At 46.2% G+C, this 17,083-nt stretch overlaps 1 long non-coding RNA gene across 3 annotated transcripts in view; it reads left to right on the forward strand.

The window, feature by feature from the left end:
• The window catches only part of LOC102552608 (uncharacterized), a 39,659-nt gene extending 30,123 nt beyond the window's left edge, over positions 1-9,536 (forward strand). Inside the window, exons 4-6 of one of the 3 annotated variants that reach the window (XR_005487329.2) lie at positions 5,927-6,024; positions 6,682-6,726; positions 8,739-9,536. This is a non-coding gene — a long non-coding RNA (uncharacterized LOC102552608). The other 2 variants (XR_005487330.2, XR_010053500.1) reach the window with 2 other exon arrangements.
• The last annotated feature ends 7,547 nt before the right edge of the window (positions 9,537-17,083 follow it).

Raw genomic sequence — 17,083 nt, forward strand, 5'->3', positions numbered from 1 at the left:
AGGGTTTATACAAGATCAATGCAATACAAAAATCAAAACTTATTTTCTGAGAAAGAAAGAATCGAGGATGAAAAATTCCTGAAATCCTAAGTAGCACTCCATCTTTCAGATTCAAATTACTTACAATTCCATAACAATTTTTACCTTTTCATGATTTTTTTTCATTGTGTTTTATTTCTGGGGAGAAGAAGGGGAGTCCAATCAAGGTGTCACAAACTATGGTACACATGGGGGAGGTCAGAGACTCTCGTAGGAGTCAGTTCTTCTACTCTGTGGGTCCCTGGAAACAATCAGATCATCAGGCAAGGTGCTTTGCCAACAGACCCTCAGGGCCCTCTCCTCCTCTAGAGAGTAACCTTGGCTCTGTGGAGCTGCTAGAAGAATCCTGGTCAGACACCTCAGCAGAGCTCTCCTACTTAGAATGCATCACCAAGCACTTCAGGACCACTGCCAGCACCTTATTGCACAGCTCTTCAACAAGGATCCTGTCAAGTCAGTTTAGGCACAGTCTTCCTTCTGCCCTGATGTTCCCACCCAGTAAATCTCGTTCCCTCCCTCTTGACTACAAGCCCTCCCTTCTCCTTGCCGAACTCAAGGTTGTTCTGAGTTCCCTCCCGTTGCAAACCCTACACTGCAGCATTGAACTCTGGGTTTATTCGAGTGTCCTCCTGAGGCAGAGCCCGAACTGCAGCTCTGCAGCACCAGTCTACCTACTCTTAGCAAACCGTGACTCGTTTTTTTTCTCTATGACATTAGGACTCTTCAAAACCACACAGAAATGTCACAGGGTGCTCAGAGAGAGAAATCAGGATATATATATATATATATATATATATATATATATATATATATATATATATATATATACCTATATGTATATATATACCTATAGGTATATATATATGAATATGAATGACAGAGGGATGCAAATAAAATTCAATGGATTCAGTGTCTAAATTGGCAAAAAAAAGTGAGTGCCACTGTTAATAAAAGTTACTCCCCGGTGTTTGTCACCTTGTGGTTTGAGTGAGAACTGTCTCTCATAAGCTTATGTATCTAAAACTTGGTTCCCATTTGGTGGTCCTGTTTGGGAAGGTTATGGGGATAGGCCTCTTGGGTTTGGACACTTAACCTGCTTCCCACTATCTTTTTCTGTATCCTGTGTGTGAATGAAAATGTGACCAACCAGTTTCCTGCTCCTGTCCTGCCCCTGCCCTGCCCCTGCCCCCACCCCTGATCCTGCATGCCTGGACTCTAGCCCCAAGAACCATAAGCTAAATAAACTCTTTCTTCTATAAGTTACCTTCGGTCATGGTATTTCATCACATTAGCAGAAAAGTGACTAATACAACCACAACCAGTAAGTGTGGCAGCCGGCTGGAGTGCATATGCTATGGAGTTTTCCTTTAGTTTCATTTGGCTGCTACTGGGCTGTGAGCCCAGCCGTCAGTAACTGTCTGGAAACATTCCATACACAATGTCCTACAGAAAACCTCTCATCCGCAGCTATCGTTCTAACATCTCTTTAAATTGCCAAACATAGAAACGCTTGTCTGCTGATTTTCGCTCTTACTAAATTCCAAATCTGGAAGTCTTTCCTCAGAAGTGATCGTGGGTGGGCAGATATACTCCAGTCTGTCTTTTAATCAGCGTCACTGTGCTTCAAAGCCAGGAGGAGCGCAGCCGGCTCCGAAAGCCATCTGGACAGTTTTTATAAAGTTCCACAGAGACCCATCATTTAGCTCAGCAGTGCCATTCCAGGGAATCCTCCAATGTACCTCCACCGACCCCCACAACCACTCCTAAAGATTATGACAAATTTAGTCACTTCAAGTCACTCAGACGCATGTATGTTACAGTTCTGCAAACCAGTTCATTCAGAACACACTGATCTTTCATGGTTCAAGCATTAGATCATCAAGGTTTCATTTCTTTCCACTATTAAAGGGGAGCTCTAATCCCTGTATTTCTTTCCTTCTCTCAGAGGCCCATATACCTTATCCTTTCCAGATTTGCTGTGACTGGGGAGCCAGTTTTCTCTCACTGTACCATACTCAGCATCTCCACAGAGAACCCCCTGCTTTCAATAACGCATGTGACTGTGAGGTTGGTAAAGTCTAGACACACCCAGAAGTAAATCCTCAAAGCCACCTTTCACAAGAACCCTCCAGGATCCACTCAAGGGTGATTCAGGAGCGACTTTGCAGGAACAGGCACACATAATGGAAGCTAGCTTGTCTGCCAGTTGATCTCTGACCTTTTCAAGTTCAAATCCCCCAAACACAGTACAGCGACTTTCCCTCATAAGGCCCAGAAGAGACACACAAAAGATCACAAATCCCCCTTCTCTCACGGCCCACCAAGCAGCTTCTCCTTCTCCCTTCTTGTAAAGTCCCCACTGCCAATCAGACAAGCAGATGTAATCTCAGAGTTCCCACCCTGCTGGGTGGTCAGCCATGGAATGAAGCTTATGTCTCTCTGAGAGCCCAGTGCCATCAATGCCAGGGAGATCACAGGCACCTAAAGAAATCCAAGATAGAAGAATGCCCAATATAGTCTTAATAGCAACACTGATAAGGATTCTAGATCAATCATGATGTGGGAAATACATCAGGTCCCTTTGGCCCTTTGTATTCCTGACCACCATCTGTATAGAGCAGGAGCTCTCAACCTGTGGGTTCAAAACCCCTTTGGTGGTTGCATACCAGATATCTACATTATAACTTGTAACAGTGGCAAAATTACAGTTATAATGTAGCAATGAAATAATTTTATGGTTGGGGGGGGGGCGTCACCACAACATGAAGAACTGTACTAAAGGGTTGCTGAGAACCACTGCTATAGAGTCACTGAGGAAGGTGACAGTGGATATGTACTTAACCACCCAGGGTAACTGCAGGTACACAGTAAGCACCAAGATGTCTCAATAGAGTTCAAGCAGGAAGACACATATCTCCATGAGGTCCTTCTTAGTCGGTACTAAAAACTATATATTTAGGGCTGAAGAGATGGCTCAGCCGTTAAGAGCACTGACTGCTCTACCAGAGGTCTTGAGTTCAATCTCCAGCAACTACATAGTGGCTCACAACCATCTGTAAGGGGATCCAATGCCCTCTTCTGGTGCAAGGTACTCATATACATAAAATAAATAAAAACATTTTTTAAAAAACTGAATATTTGACATAGAAGAGAGAGTGAGTAAATCTTGTGTTAATTTGAAGTCATTAAAGTTAATTTATAGGTCAGAAAAAAGGGGGCCTTGTAATTTGTCTATTTATTGGTTTTCAAGAGGGAATTATTTTCCCTGAGGGGGCAGTTTGGCGCTGTCTCAGTCTACACTAACTGTTGAGATTCTCAAGGTGAGTGGTTGAGGACAGACAGGCTGGGATGCTTCCTACAAAGCTCAGAACACTACTCTGAATGATCCAGTCCCAAACTTCAACCTGCTGGGTTTGAGAAAAATCTGACTTAGAGAAACAACAAAATATACTTAGGCAATTGCAGAGTAGAAAAATCTCTTAGGGGAGGTATTTTTTCCTTTTCTGGACACATTACTAATGAGTCTTAGAGCCTTCTGGTCAACCTGCACACTGTCTACAGTGACCACAGCTGAAATTGTTGGGAAAAGACTACAGTCCCAGTGAACATTTGCACCAGAAACAAAGAAGGCTGCTTTCTCCCCTGTGGGTGCTACCCAGAGAGCACCCCTAGATATTGGAGCATAGGTCATCAGCATATCTTGGATACAATGTTTCTCCTACAATTACAGATAAGGAGGAGAAAAGGAAGAAAGAATCCTGGTTGCCTTGGGACTTTTTCTGTCTTAGTTAGGGTTTTACTGCTATGAACAGACACCATGACCAAGACAGCTCTTATAAAAAATAACATTTAATTGGGGGTGGCTTGCAGCTTCAGAGGTTCACTCCACTGTCATCAAGGCAGGAACATGGCAGCATCCAGGCAGGCACAGTGCAGGAGGAGCTGAGAGTTCTCTGTCTTCATCTGGCGGATGCTAGCAGAAGACTGGCTTCCAGGCAGCTAGGATGAGAATCTTATAACCCACACCCACAGTGACACATCTATTCCAGCAGGGCCACACCTTCTAATTGTGCCACTCCCTGAGTCAAGCATATACAAACCATCACACTTCCCAAGCATGCATTGTTTGCCACCAGAGGCCTTTTGTTTGGAAGCTAGCCAAGTGTGTGTGCACGCTGAGCCCATCCTCACAGAAGGCCTAAGGACCCGTGTGCTTATTCCCACTAGTGGCAGAGACTCCTAAACATGTCACGCTGCCTCTGACTGCCTCAAAGAATTATGCTGGCAGTGCTTATATCGTAACAGCCACTGCTTGTGATATTTTACCCAAATGCACAGCCCTGGAGGGGAGAGAAGAGAAGTAATAAAACATCTGCCGGGGGGCTAGCTTGAAGGGAGGGATTCTGTGAGTTAGAGGGTTTTGAATTAAGGAGTAAAAGCTGGGATGTCAAATATTACAGGATGCGCGTGCATTGGCTCCCCGTAGCCTACGTCTCCACATCCACAGGGGGAAATCCTAACCTACTTATGCTGCTTGCTTTGACAAACAATCATAAGCAATGTCAGGAATTACAAAGAGCCTAATTTTGTTTTTCTACCTTCCTACGTGGAGGTGTGGTGGGCCACACTTGACACAGACACAAAGGATTGACTCCCTTTAGTGGGTTTTACTCAGTGTAGATTCTTGATGGGTTTTTCTGTTGTTGTTTGGCGGCAGGAAGAGGGGATGGCTGGGGAATTGGCTGCGTTCCTTTTTAATGAAAAAACCCAGTGTCGAAATGATCGTCAGGGTTTCTTTTTCTTCCCCTCCAGCCCATCACAGTCAAGTGTTCACCACAGGCTCGGGAGCAGTGAGCCGCCCCAGCTTTGTAAAGACCAAGTCTAATAAACAAAACAAACCGTGTCGTTTCACACTAATTCAAAGACTCTTCTGCAACTGCTGTGTGCTGAGGATGCCAAGAACTGAACTGTAACCCAAACAGAAACACATTACACCGCCAGGAAATGGCTAATGCGGCCTCCCATAAACGATCTTTCTAAATGTTTTAAGCATTGATGAATTCATCGTTTTGGAAAGGGTTCAAACACATGCAGCATTACGTGTACAAATGTATCTTTCTCACAAAAAACAAGCCCACTTGCCTTTGACGTGGCTAGGGGAAACAGAGCATTTGAGTAGGGGCCAGCCTGGTGCTTTGGCATGACCTGGTCACGCAGTGTGTTACCACTGTTGCCAGAACTTAGTGGTGTTTCTAGCTCCATTTCTTTTCCTCTTAGGAAGGAGCCCAACTACTCTGGAGTCTTACCCATTGAACATGGGAAATACAAAAACCTCTTTAGAGTTCCTATGTTAACGCAAGTGGCAGACACTTAAACTTCATTTCCAGAGGAAAATGGTGGTGCCTTCTCCTCAAAAGAAATTCCTGACGATGGACAGAGCCCCCTCTGTGCCCATTCGTAGGAAGGCAAAATCCACAAAGGCTGTGAGCATAGAACAGAGCTTCGCTCCATCAGTAAACACCCTGCTACCTTCGAAAGTAGAACTGGGCACACGAGGTCTGACAAACCAAAGCACTGCTTTGTGGAGGCCCATGTTTAGCAATTCTCCAGCAAGCCCAAAGCCACCCCATGGGACATTTCAAACTGAGCCGAACTCAGGACTTAGTACAGATTTAGTCCTAGGCATTTGGAGCTCTTCTCTCCCCTCTCGTGAACCCACGCAGGTTTGTTCCCAAAGTGTCCTAAGTAAGTCCCACATAGCTGGTGGGAAACCATCGTCAGGGCCCTTGGAAAAGACAAGTGCTTAGGTACGCTAAGGTTGTTGGTGTGGTGAGAAAGGAGGGTGTCTTCTCATCAATCTGCTGACTGCTTACCTACTTCCTCGCAGCTCTGTATCACTCTATCCCTGCTTTGGAAGCCCAGTCTTATGCACTGAAGATGGGTTCTTTTAAAGTCTGAACAGTTCAAGACACCATCAAAGTCTAGGTGAGAGGAGGGCAAAGGGATTTCTTTTCTACTTGCCCAGTAGTTTCTGTCGCTTGAGTGTCTGTGGACTCAGGTACCAACATGAGGCTTCCTCAGAGGCTCTCAGACCTTTCAGCAATGGTTACACAGATGTTTATAACCTGAGCTACTTGTGTAGGCTCCTGGTGGCTAGTTCAGGATGATTCTGCCACTCCACTGCTATCCTCTAACACCAAGAATGGTAGCTGTTATGTTTTAACTAGAAATGTTCCCATAGGTTTGTGTACTGTAACATTTGGAGGAGTTGATTCAGGGAGTCCGTTCTGGGATGGTTAGAAGTGAGGACTTAGTTGGAGGGAGGAGTGAAAATTCCAGACGGTATCTGCCACCCCTTTGCTTCTCATAGGCAAATAAATAAATAAATAAATAAATAAATAACTTCCTTTTCCTGCTGCCCACGTGCCTGGGCCAAAGGATGGACTGGAGCTCATGAGACTGCAAGCCAAAGCAGGTAATGTTCCTTGTAAGTTCTTTGGGCCAAGGGTTTTGGTCACAGAAACTATAAAAGTAATACAAAATTATTTTATTATTGTTTCAGAGTTCCCATTACACTTTTGCAACTTACCAACACCCAAGTAATGGATTCTCGCTGTTAATTCTTTGCCATTCCCTGTACAGACCATGCCTTCCCGACCTGCCTCCCAGAGTAAAGCCCGACGGAAGGTAGGCATTTGAAGCTGAGAGGAAACAAACACAGCAGGATCACACTTCATAGTGAGGTCTGGGACCCTTGGGAGAGGATCACTGTGAAGCCAGATCTAGACACACAGTGACCCCTGGGTAGCCTTTAAAGTGTGGCTACGATGGGTGAAGGGCTAAGTGTGAACTGTGTTTTCACACTCAGGCTAGTAGCTGACCAACTTCCATACTCGAAATGACTTAAGTAGCCAAAGCCACTTTTTGATTATATTGATTTTATCTGTGTGTCTATGAGTACATATGTGTACATGTGTGTACATGTGTGTACCGTGGCATGTGTCTGGAGGTCAGAGGGTAGCTTTCAGGAGTCAGTCCTTTCCTCCCACTAGGTGAGTCTCCCAGACTAAGGTATCCAGGCGGTAGAAACCATTGTCTGCTGAGCTTCTGGACAGCTGAGTTCACTGTCTTTAAGTTTTACGAATCCAAATACCAATGAAATCTCCCTGACGAGACCTTACTGAGATGCGAATCAAGGTACGGTGTGATAACTCAAAAGGCAGTTTCTTAATTATGACTTCCAGTTGGAACTATGGTATTTAGTACACGCTGCACTCAAGTGCGTATTTTCTTACTTCTTGTAGCTCACTAAACATTTTAAAGTACCGTGTGAGGGCTGCACTTCTACTGCGTAGCCCTGCCCAAGGCTCTTACCACACATGCTCTCCGTGTCCAGGTTCTCCCCTCCAACACTGCCCGAGTTTTTATTTTGTAGCATGCACAAATCAACTCCCAATGGTTTCAAGAGAGCAAACTATGTGACACACACAGATATCAAAAGAATCAGAGACCTAAACCAAAGAGTGTAGTACGAACATTCCTGAAGAAGCTGGGCATTGCGATACTTTCAATACTGGCCCTGGATGTCTGAGGCAGGAGGATTGATGTGAATTCAAGGCCAGGGATGCTGCCTAATAAGTAACAGGTCAGCGAGGCTACAAAGTGAAACTCTGTCACAAAAACAACTAAATCGGAAGATCGTGACACCAGCCTCACTATGGCCCAATAGGACGCAACCTGTGTGTTCAAGCTTCCTAATCTCACGACATGTTATTTGCTCGGCCAGATGGCTAGCTGAATAGCAGAAAACCATAAACAGCCACAGCCAGATAAAAGAATATCCCTCTAAATTCGCTCTAACAGTTGCACATAATTAGCTTATGATGTTTGGGCTGCTCTCACGTGTCACAGTGAAACCATGCAAGCGATTAGACCTCATCCTGCTACACGTCAAGGCTTTCCTTATGACATTGTGGAGGCTGGCTTCGAGGTGGTAGGGACAGACGCAGAGCGAGATAGCATCAGCAATTACCCCGTACTCTAAAATTGCACGTCTCCCTGTATTTCCATAAGGAAGTCCCACTATTAGCATAGCCCTTTTCTAATAACAAGAAAATGAGTTTGCAGGCAAGAAGTCTCCGTGTTTCAGGCAGGGTGTCTGCATTACAAATTCTGCAACGATGTTCAGATGAATCAAGCCACAGGAAAATACCATGAGACAAAGCCTTGGGTGGGCGGACATGGCGGCTAAGGAGGCAGCCTCTTGGCCAAGAAGTTGCAAACAAGAGATAGAAGGCAGTGCAGAGCAACTTCAGAGTGGACCTGAGAAGTCACTAACACCATCTGTTGACTTGTTTCCTCGTCTCCACATTGATTTGATTTTTAGCAAGATCTTTATGTTAAGAAAAAAAAAAAAAGCAAAACAAAACACCCTTATACAAAGGTAGAGGTGTGAAAGGGATACCACAAGGGAGAACAGGGAGGAGTGCCCCCTGTTGAAGTATATGCACTCATGTGAAGTGGGAGCCATTGCCGTGTACAATCAACACCCACCAACAGAAAGGAAAAATGCGCCCCTGTGATCCTTTTCCCTGGGCCCTTTTACATCTTTCTCTACAAATAGCAGATCTTCCCATATTTAACCATCCCTGTCAGATCCTTCGTCACCCTCCTACTGACAACACTGTCCTACATTGTAGGGTCCCTCGGTGAAAGACAATGAGGACGCCTAGCACACTGAGTCCATGGAGCTCGTGCCTGTGAAGCTTGGGCACTTGGGAAACAGAAGCGGTATTGTGAGTGGGAGGCCAGGCTGGCCCTGCCTGAGACAAACAAATATAACTGAGTGAAAGAGAACGCAGATCCTAACCCAACCCTGAAGGCTCAGTTTTACTAAATGGTGAGTCTGTAAGGAAATCTACTCTGTTGACCATGGACGTTGGGTTTCTCCGTTTCACCCCCACTAACCTCACGAAGATGGGAATTCCACTAGAAAGTGTACCCCTTCGTCCACTCACTCAGGAAGCCCCTATTGTGCTCATGCCTTGTCCCACATGTGAGAAATACTCACTGGATAGAGCAGAAGTGATTTCTGATATCTCAAAGCTCAAAGTCTGGGATGATATGGGGAGGGGTTGAGGGAGAAAGAGTAGTAACAGGGTCATGAGAACATACTTTGCCTACGGCATGCTCCAGGCTGCATGGTCTCCACTCTCTTTCACAGTGATCCATAGACTGTAGTTTCCAGGATTTTTTTTCTTGACCCTTTTTATACAACCTAGAAAGACCCTGAAACAAAATGCAAAGTGCCAGGAACCAACTGACCAGCGTAACTTCAGGCAGCATGATACCTTCCTTTGTTTTAGACAAACGTCTGTTAATACAGTCTACAACCCAGGTACGCAACGTTAAACCCAAAAAAAAGTTCACACAAGCTTATCACATTCAAGTAAGAGCTGTTCCGAGATGAGCTCTTACGCTAACTCCTATTGAAATGAAAGCCCAAAGAGAGCTCACCTCCAGCATGGGGGAAAAGATCAGGGTTCCAGAGGCACATGATAGCAGAGAGTGGGGTGTGATGTCAGCTCACTCACAGAAACACAGACTGGGACCTGGAAAAATCCAAACTCAACCAGGGACCCTTGAAGCTGCTTGCAAACACAGAGAGCGAAATCAGGGCTCTGAAGGAAATTTGTGGCAAATGATGATACATTCTAGGGCCCACAAAGGAATGTGGGCAGCCAGTCCTAAGACTTGGATTTAAAGTGGCACTGTCTTGGGAGATCAAAGAATCTGCTTCCTCTTAACCTAATGGAAGCTTCTAGTAGAGTGCAAACTCAAGCCCCCCATCCTGGCAAGGTGAGGAGTTGGGGTTGAGAAATCAGAGAACTCTACATTGTGTGTGGGGGTGGGGGGAGAACAGGGACAGTTGGTGAACAGCTCCAAAGGTCACAGGCTCAGAGGCCTACCCCTCTTGATGGCAGCCCTCATTGTGCTTGTAAATTCTTCGGAGAGCTTTCAGGGGGGAAAAAAAAAAATACAAAACCGTGTCCATTCTGCCCCTCTTTCATCCCTGATTAAATGGTAGAGGATATTTAAAGCACCGTGTTGGATGTATATTTTATGATTACTGTCAGCATTCCGCCATGCCTCCTGTCTCTCATTAGCATGGTTAATTGAGAACTACAGTACGGCGCATTTAAATCTGTAACATTTAACGCTTAATAGCCTGGCTGCACTGCTGCTTCCTGACTCCCAGCCATCTGATACTCCACCTAACGACTCTGAAGGACGGGGCCGCCCTGATGTCATAATTGGACACAACTTATCGGTCACACATGAGAGGCCCCTGCTCTGTTTACTTTTAATTTGAGTTCCAGAAATGGTTCTATTCATCATCTTTCAATGGCAAACTCGCAAGGGCAAACGGAAAGCTATTGGACAAACACCCTTACAAAAGCACCGTTCCGAGACATCTTCAGTACACGGATACACCACCCAGAGCTGGCAGTTCTGGTAGCCACCTGCTCTCTCGTAGTTCAGTCGTGTGACCCCTTGTTTATTTACATTCCCCAAGTGAGGTACGCCAATATTCTAAATTAGCTGAGAGAGAGAGAGAGAGAAAGAGAGAGAGAGAGAGAGAAAGAGAGAGAGAGAGAGAGAGAGAGAGAGAGAGAGAGAGAGAGAGAGACCGGTAGCAAGCGGGTCCACTTTATTCTACCCGCTGGATAGAATTAGGAAGAAAAGGAGGTGGGAAGGAAGGAGAAAGGCAGGGAGGAGCTGACAGAACAGAGAGTGGTAACAAGCCTATCTCACAGCTCTGCCTTGTGTATAGTAAGTATGGCTTTTCTCTCTGCTTCTGCCTTGTAACTGAGGGGCTTTCCCTTAAAGATTTCTGCGTATGAATGAGTAATATGAATGCGAACCAAACCAAGAAAGCTGTTGTCGGGCCTGAGAGAACAGTAACTGTAGAGTGCTGGGATGTTTTTAACCTCCGTGTGGTTAACATATATTGCTGATCCGTCTAAACTTCTAGGTCTTAATTCTTACAACCAAAGAGTGTTTTCTATATTGAAGGCGGAGGAGGGCGTCATTTTAGACATCATTCAGTCAAAGGCCTGAGATGGGATTGCCCTGGGCCACCCAGTTAAGCCCTAAGAGCTATGGCTTGGAGAAGAGAGACTTGCTGTTTTAGTTAGGGTTTCTATTCCTGCACAAAATATCATGACCAAGAAGCAAGTTGGGGAGGAAAGGGTTTATTCAGCTTACACTTCCACACTGCTGTTCATCACCAAAGGAACTCAGGACTAGAACTCACACAGGGTAGGAACTTGGAGGCAGGAACCAATGCAGAGGCCATGGAGGGGTGCTGCTTACTGGCTTGCTTCCCATGGCTTGTTCAGCTTGCTTTCTTATAGAACCCAGGACTACCAGCCCCAGGATGGCACCACCCATAATGGTCTGTGCCCTCCCCCTGGATCACTAATTGAGAAAATGCCTTACAGCTGGGTCTCAAGATCGGCTCCTTTCTCTGTATTAACTCCAGCTTGTGTCAAGTTGACACACAAAACCGGCCAGTGATACACTTGCCTACAAGTAAAAGAGAAGGGTATGTTCTGACAAGCAGCAGGGACCCTGGTGATGCTACCCCAGTGGGTCCCCAGAAGCTCCCAGCAGCCCCCACCATCTAGAAGTCAGACACAGTGTCTCCCTGACAGCTTCAAAGGACTCATGGCCCTCTTGACTTCAGCCCAGTGAAGATGATTTGGATTCCTGGCCTAAAGACCTGTACAAAAATAAATCTGTGATTTTCGAGACACTGAGTTTATGGCAAGGTATTACAGCAAATACATCCACTCACATTAGGAAAAGAAAAAGAACGAATGGCCAGTCGCTTTGAAAGCAATCTCAGGTGAAGGATCCCTGCACTAAGTTGTCCCTCTACACAGCCCCAAGCTCTAGAACCTTCCGTTCCCATGCTTCTTCATGCTAAGACCCCAAGGATGACCACCTCCCGAGGGAAAGAGAGCAGTGCAAGACCAAACATCAGCACAAACGGGAAGGTATTGTAGACTCTCGGAAAAGGTAAGATAACGCAAAATGTCAGAAAACACTGGCACTTCAAGGAAAGACCGGGTCAGGAAAGAAACACCCTAGAAACAGAAACAGTAAAAGCAAGCAGCTGCGAGAACTATCGGGAGAGCTGCTCAGGGAAGGTGCAGATCTGTAATTCGAAAGCTCCTGAGGGGTTAATAAGGTTAATCCGATCGTCTTTTCGATCGTCTTTTCGTCTTCCCCACAGCGTGGTGAAATATCTAAGCGGGCCTCTGAGGGAGCTGGTTAAAATGCAGATGCTGCACAGTCAAAGCCTGAACTGTCAGGGAACTGAAACCGCCTGGCCCTGAAAGGAATCCCTTTAGAGGAAAAGCCCCTCTGTTTCCTGCAGGAAACCCCACCCAGCCAGCGCCCACTGCTGCCAGTGGCTGCCCGCACTCCGGAAACTGATCATACAACCAGCAAACTTGGTCCACAGGACTTCACTACGCCCGGTGCAGATGGGTCACTCTGGGTTTGGAGTTTGGGTTTGGGTTGGTTGGTTGGTTGGTGCCAAAGGCCATGAGCGCACAGGTACAGTAACTGCAAACTACATTGAGGAGGTTTAAAACAGAGAGCCTTCCACCTGCCTTAGAATTTCTGATCAGAAAGTGCAATCCACGCCCCGCCCTCCGGTCCCACACTCCCCTCCCCCAGCGCTCAGGCAGAGGCAGGCTCACAGCCACCTGTAACTCTAGTTCCAAAGGACCTGACACTTTCCTCTGGGTTCCAGGGCTCCTGCACCCATTCAGTCTACACGAACGTATGCAGGCACACACACGTACCATGAAAATAATTTTAAAAATAAATATTAAAAGAAAGTGGGCTCTGTAACTGACAGATAGTTGATGGTTGTTAAGGGGAAAAAAAGAGTTTTTTCTTTAATGGTATGGCCCCTGCTAGGTCAACCATGTTCCAGTTACTGGCCTCCAGACCCACGAGTATATGGGACACACAGACCGAACTAAATTGACATGAAATTGGGGTAGAATAGATCCAAGAGGAGTTAGAGGGTAAGGGTGAATATGATCAAAATACATCATAAACATGTATAAAATTATCAAAGAATTCATTAAAGTATTTTTTTCAAATATAGACATGCAACATAGCTCTGTGAGTAAAGAGTCCTGCCACCATTTCTGAGGACCCGCGTCTGATCCCCACGGCCCACAGATAGAACAAAAGAACTGACATACAAGTTGTCTACATAGTCACTGTCATACGCACATGTGTATACATACCCCAAAAAATAAATGTAGCAAAAAACAAGTTAATGAAAAATAGCTTCTACCTTAATCCTCAGACTATTATTTAGAGATCTTTTAAATTCTTATTTAACATTTTTGTAATGTTTGCCTGCCTGTATGGGTGGGCGTCACATGTGTACAGTACCCCTGGAGACCAGAAGAGGGCGTCAGATAACCTAGAACTGGAATGGGATGGAAACCACATGTTCTGGGAACTGAACCCAGCCAGGTCCCCTGCAAAAAAGTGTCAGTGCCCTTAACTGCTGAGCTGTCTCTAGCCTAAAGCTTTTATTTTAGAGTGGGGGAGGGAGAGGGGGAAAGAAGAAAGGAAGGAGGGAGGGAGGGAGGGAGGGAGGGAAAGGAGAGAAGGGAGGAGAGAGGGAAGGGAGGGAGGGGAGAGGGAAGGAAGGAGAGAGGGAAGGAAGGAGAGAGGGAAGGAAGAAAGGAAGGAGAGAAGGGAAAGGAGGGAGGGAGGAAGGAGGGAAGGAAAGGAGAGAGGGAGGAAGGAGGGAGGGAAGAGAGAGGGAGGGAGAGAGGAAGGGAAGGGAGAGAGGGAAGGAGGGAGGGAAAGAAGGAGAAAGGGAAGGAGGAAGGAAAGAGAGAGAGGGAGGGAAGGAAGGAGAGAGGGAAGGAAGGAGAGAGGGAAGGAAGAAAGGAAGGAGAGAAGGGAAAGGAGGGAGGGAGGAAGGAGGGAAGGAAAGGAGAGAGGGAGGAAGGAGGGAGGGAAGAGAGAGGGAGGGAGAGAGGAAGGGAAGGGAGAGAGGGAAGGAGGGAGGGAAAGGAGAAAGGGAAGGAGGAAGGAAAGAGAGAGAGGGAGGGAAGGAAGGGAGAGAGGGAAGGAGGGAGGGAGGGAGGGAGGGAGAGCCCACAGTTACAGAAGCTGTGAACCACCTAACTTGGGTGCTGCGAACCGAATCTGGGTCTCCTGAAGAGCAGTGCATGTTCTTTGCTTCCTAGCCTTCTCTCCAGACCCCGTTTGGAGGTCTTGTTTACCTAAACATCTCCATCAATCACACTGTATTGTTGCTGATATGTATTTACGTCATCCTACGGGGGTTGAGGGATGATTGCTGCTATTTATAAACCTTCCATTCTAACTCTGAATAGAGAAGCAGCAGGAGTGGGTAATGGACCAACTATCTGAGTCCCCAGCTTTGGTCCCTTCTGACGTCATCTAATGATGGTGGAGGAAGAAATATTACTTTGCTGAAAGTCTTGGAAATTCCAGTTTCAAAGTCTACAACAAACAGCCTAGACCTTTCGCATGCTAACAGTTGGCAGGGTAGGGCTCTCCCACCCATGTGCAGGTAATCAGAAAATCATCTCCATTCAGGGCTCGGTAACGGACTTCCTTCAGCCACTAATCTGTTTAGCACGTAATTAGAAGAGCTTTAAAAACCATCAGTCATCTTGCTTAGGGTAAGTAATAATTTATGCCAAGGGAGTTGGAAAGAATGCTGAGTTCATTTATTTTATCTCCTTGGAGGGAAGGTGAACTGATAAAGCCCCATGCAAGATGGTACATTTTAAGACTTATTCAGAAGGCTAAATTAAAACAGCAGACATATTGATGACTTGTGGATATCTTTAATCTCTCCATGTCCTCTCCCCACCACCCCCAGAAAAAAAAATAATAAGTTTTGCGTAAATATAACAATCCTTCCCAATTTTTCCTCATTGGCGATGATGGTTGGCTTTAAAAGGGAAAAAGTTTTTAAAGCCAGCATCCACTTCATTTTTTATTAGTGAATAAATTATATATGTAAAAGAGATATTTAAAATTTAGATACGTTCACATTGGTAAGTGCCGGTTCGCCACATATTTTCTTCCTGAAAAACAGCATTACCACCCCACTTGGGAGAAATGAGCTTTCTTTGTAGTTAATCATCTGTGGAGTGCAAGGTGGGAGCTGGGAGATAGGAGGCCCGTGCTCTGGGAAGGCAGAAACCCGCTAGAGAAGGGTGGGCACCGTGGGCGATTTGCATGGAGTACACAGAGTAAACAGCCTGGCCCAGCCTGATTAAACCATCTCCACGAGACGGATGCAGAATCGGCCGACCTTGGCATTAAAATTAGCTTAACCTATCCTTAGAAGGGGCCACACCGAGATCGTTTTCTGCAATGTGAGGACTATAAGCTCGTCAACTGTATAACGGTATTTTGCTATTTCTTTAAGGGAGCCGAAATGGAATATTTGAATGAAGTCTCAAACGCATTCATTTTAAAAATGTAGTGTGTGTGTGTGTGTGTGTGTGTGTGTGTGTGTGTGTGTGTGCGCGCGCGCGCGCGCGCACGGCACTCCCTCACCGACCCACCCACTCCCTCCCTCCTTCCCACCCTGACATTCCCCTACACTGTGGCATGGAGCCTTGACAGGACCAAGGGCCTCTCCTCCCATTGATGCCCTACGAAGCCATTCTCTGCTACATATGCGGATGGAGCCATAGGTCCATCCCTGTGTTCCCTTGGGATGGTGGTTTAGTCCCTGGGAGCTCTGGGGAATCTGGTTAGTTGATATTGTGTTGTTCTTATGGGGTTGCAAACCCCTTCAGCTCCTTCAATCCTTTCTCTAACTCCTCCATTGGGGACCCCGTTCTCAGTTCAGTGGTTGGCTGCGACCATCTGCCCCTTTGCTCCGGCAGAGCCTCTCAGCAGACAGCTACATCAGGCTCTGATTTCATTCTTAACTGATAGCAAAATGGTTATAGAGTAAGAGAACATGCACGCTTTAGACCAAATCCTAATCCAGCCCCTAAGAGAAAAGGAAGTCCATGCCTGAGAAGTCTGGGCTTCCTTCTGGCAGGGTCCCCCCCCCCCCAAATTGAACCACGCCAGCAAGATACCCATCACTACACTGGCTCCATTAACATGTCCTTGAGAGACCCTGGCCTGGCTCCCACGTCCTTGATGCTCCGTTTCATCCAGAAGAGGACCTGCCTGCTTCCCATGTGTCTTTCTCTGAGAGGATGGTGTGGAGGGAGCAAAGTTAGGGAATGTAATACACATGCACAAAGCCACCGGTAACAGCAGCCCTCCTGAAGACAGTGGGTTCCTTACGCAGAGAAACAAACAAACAAATACCTGAAGACCTATTGGCTTGTCCCAGTGAAAAGTTCAGACTAGAACAATCTGAGTGGTCCGTTGCCATGCTGATCCTGAGACTCTTGAAACTCATATATTGAAACTCCACACCTACTCATCTCTGAATGTGACTGTAGGAACAGGACCTAAGAGAACCAAGGTTGAGGGGGGTCCTATGAGTAGGCCCATGTCCAGTCTGGCTGATCCCAGTAGATAGGAAATGAGAATGGAGCTTTGGCACACACACACACACACACTCACTCACACACACACACATCACACACACACACACACACACATATACACACACTACAGAAAAAAAGACCATGTGAGAGACAAAGAGAAGGTTGCCATCTGGGAGACAACGGAGAGGAGCCTCAGAGACCACCACATCTAGCAGAACCATAATGAGATTGAACTCTCCAGACGCATTAAATGTCTGCTGCTTAGGGACCCTTAAGGACCCCCTCAGTCTGACTTTGGAATGGCACCCTGATGATATAATATACCTTCTGAGTAAGACACGACCTTTTCCCGACAAAGCCTTAGGAACTTTCAGAGAAACACATGTACAACCCCACCCTTCCTCAGTCAACCTATACCCGGAATGTACACGCCAACC

Source organism: Rattus norvegicus, chromosome 7 (assembly GCF_036323735.1).
Source record: "Rattus norvegicus strain BN/NHsdMcwi chromosome 7, GRCr8, whole genome shotgun sequence".
Lineage (NCBI taxonomy): Eukaryota > Metazoa > Chordata > Mammalia > Rodentia > Muridae > Rattus > Rattus norvegicus.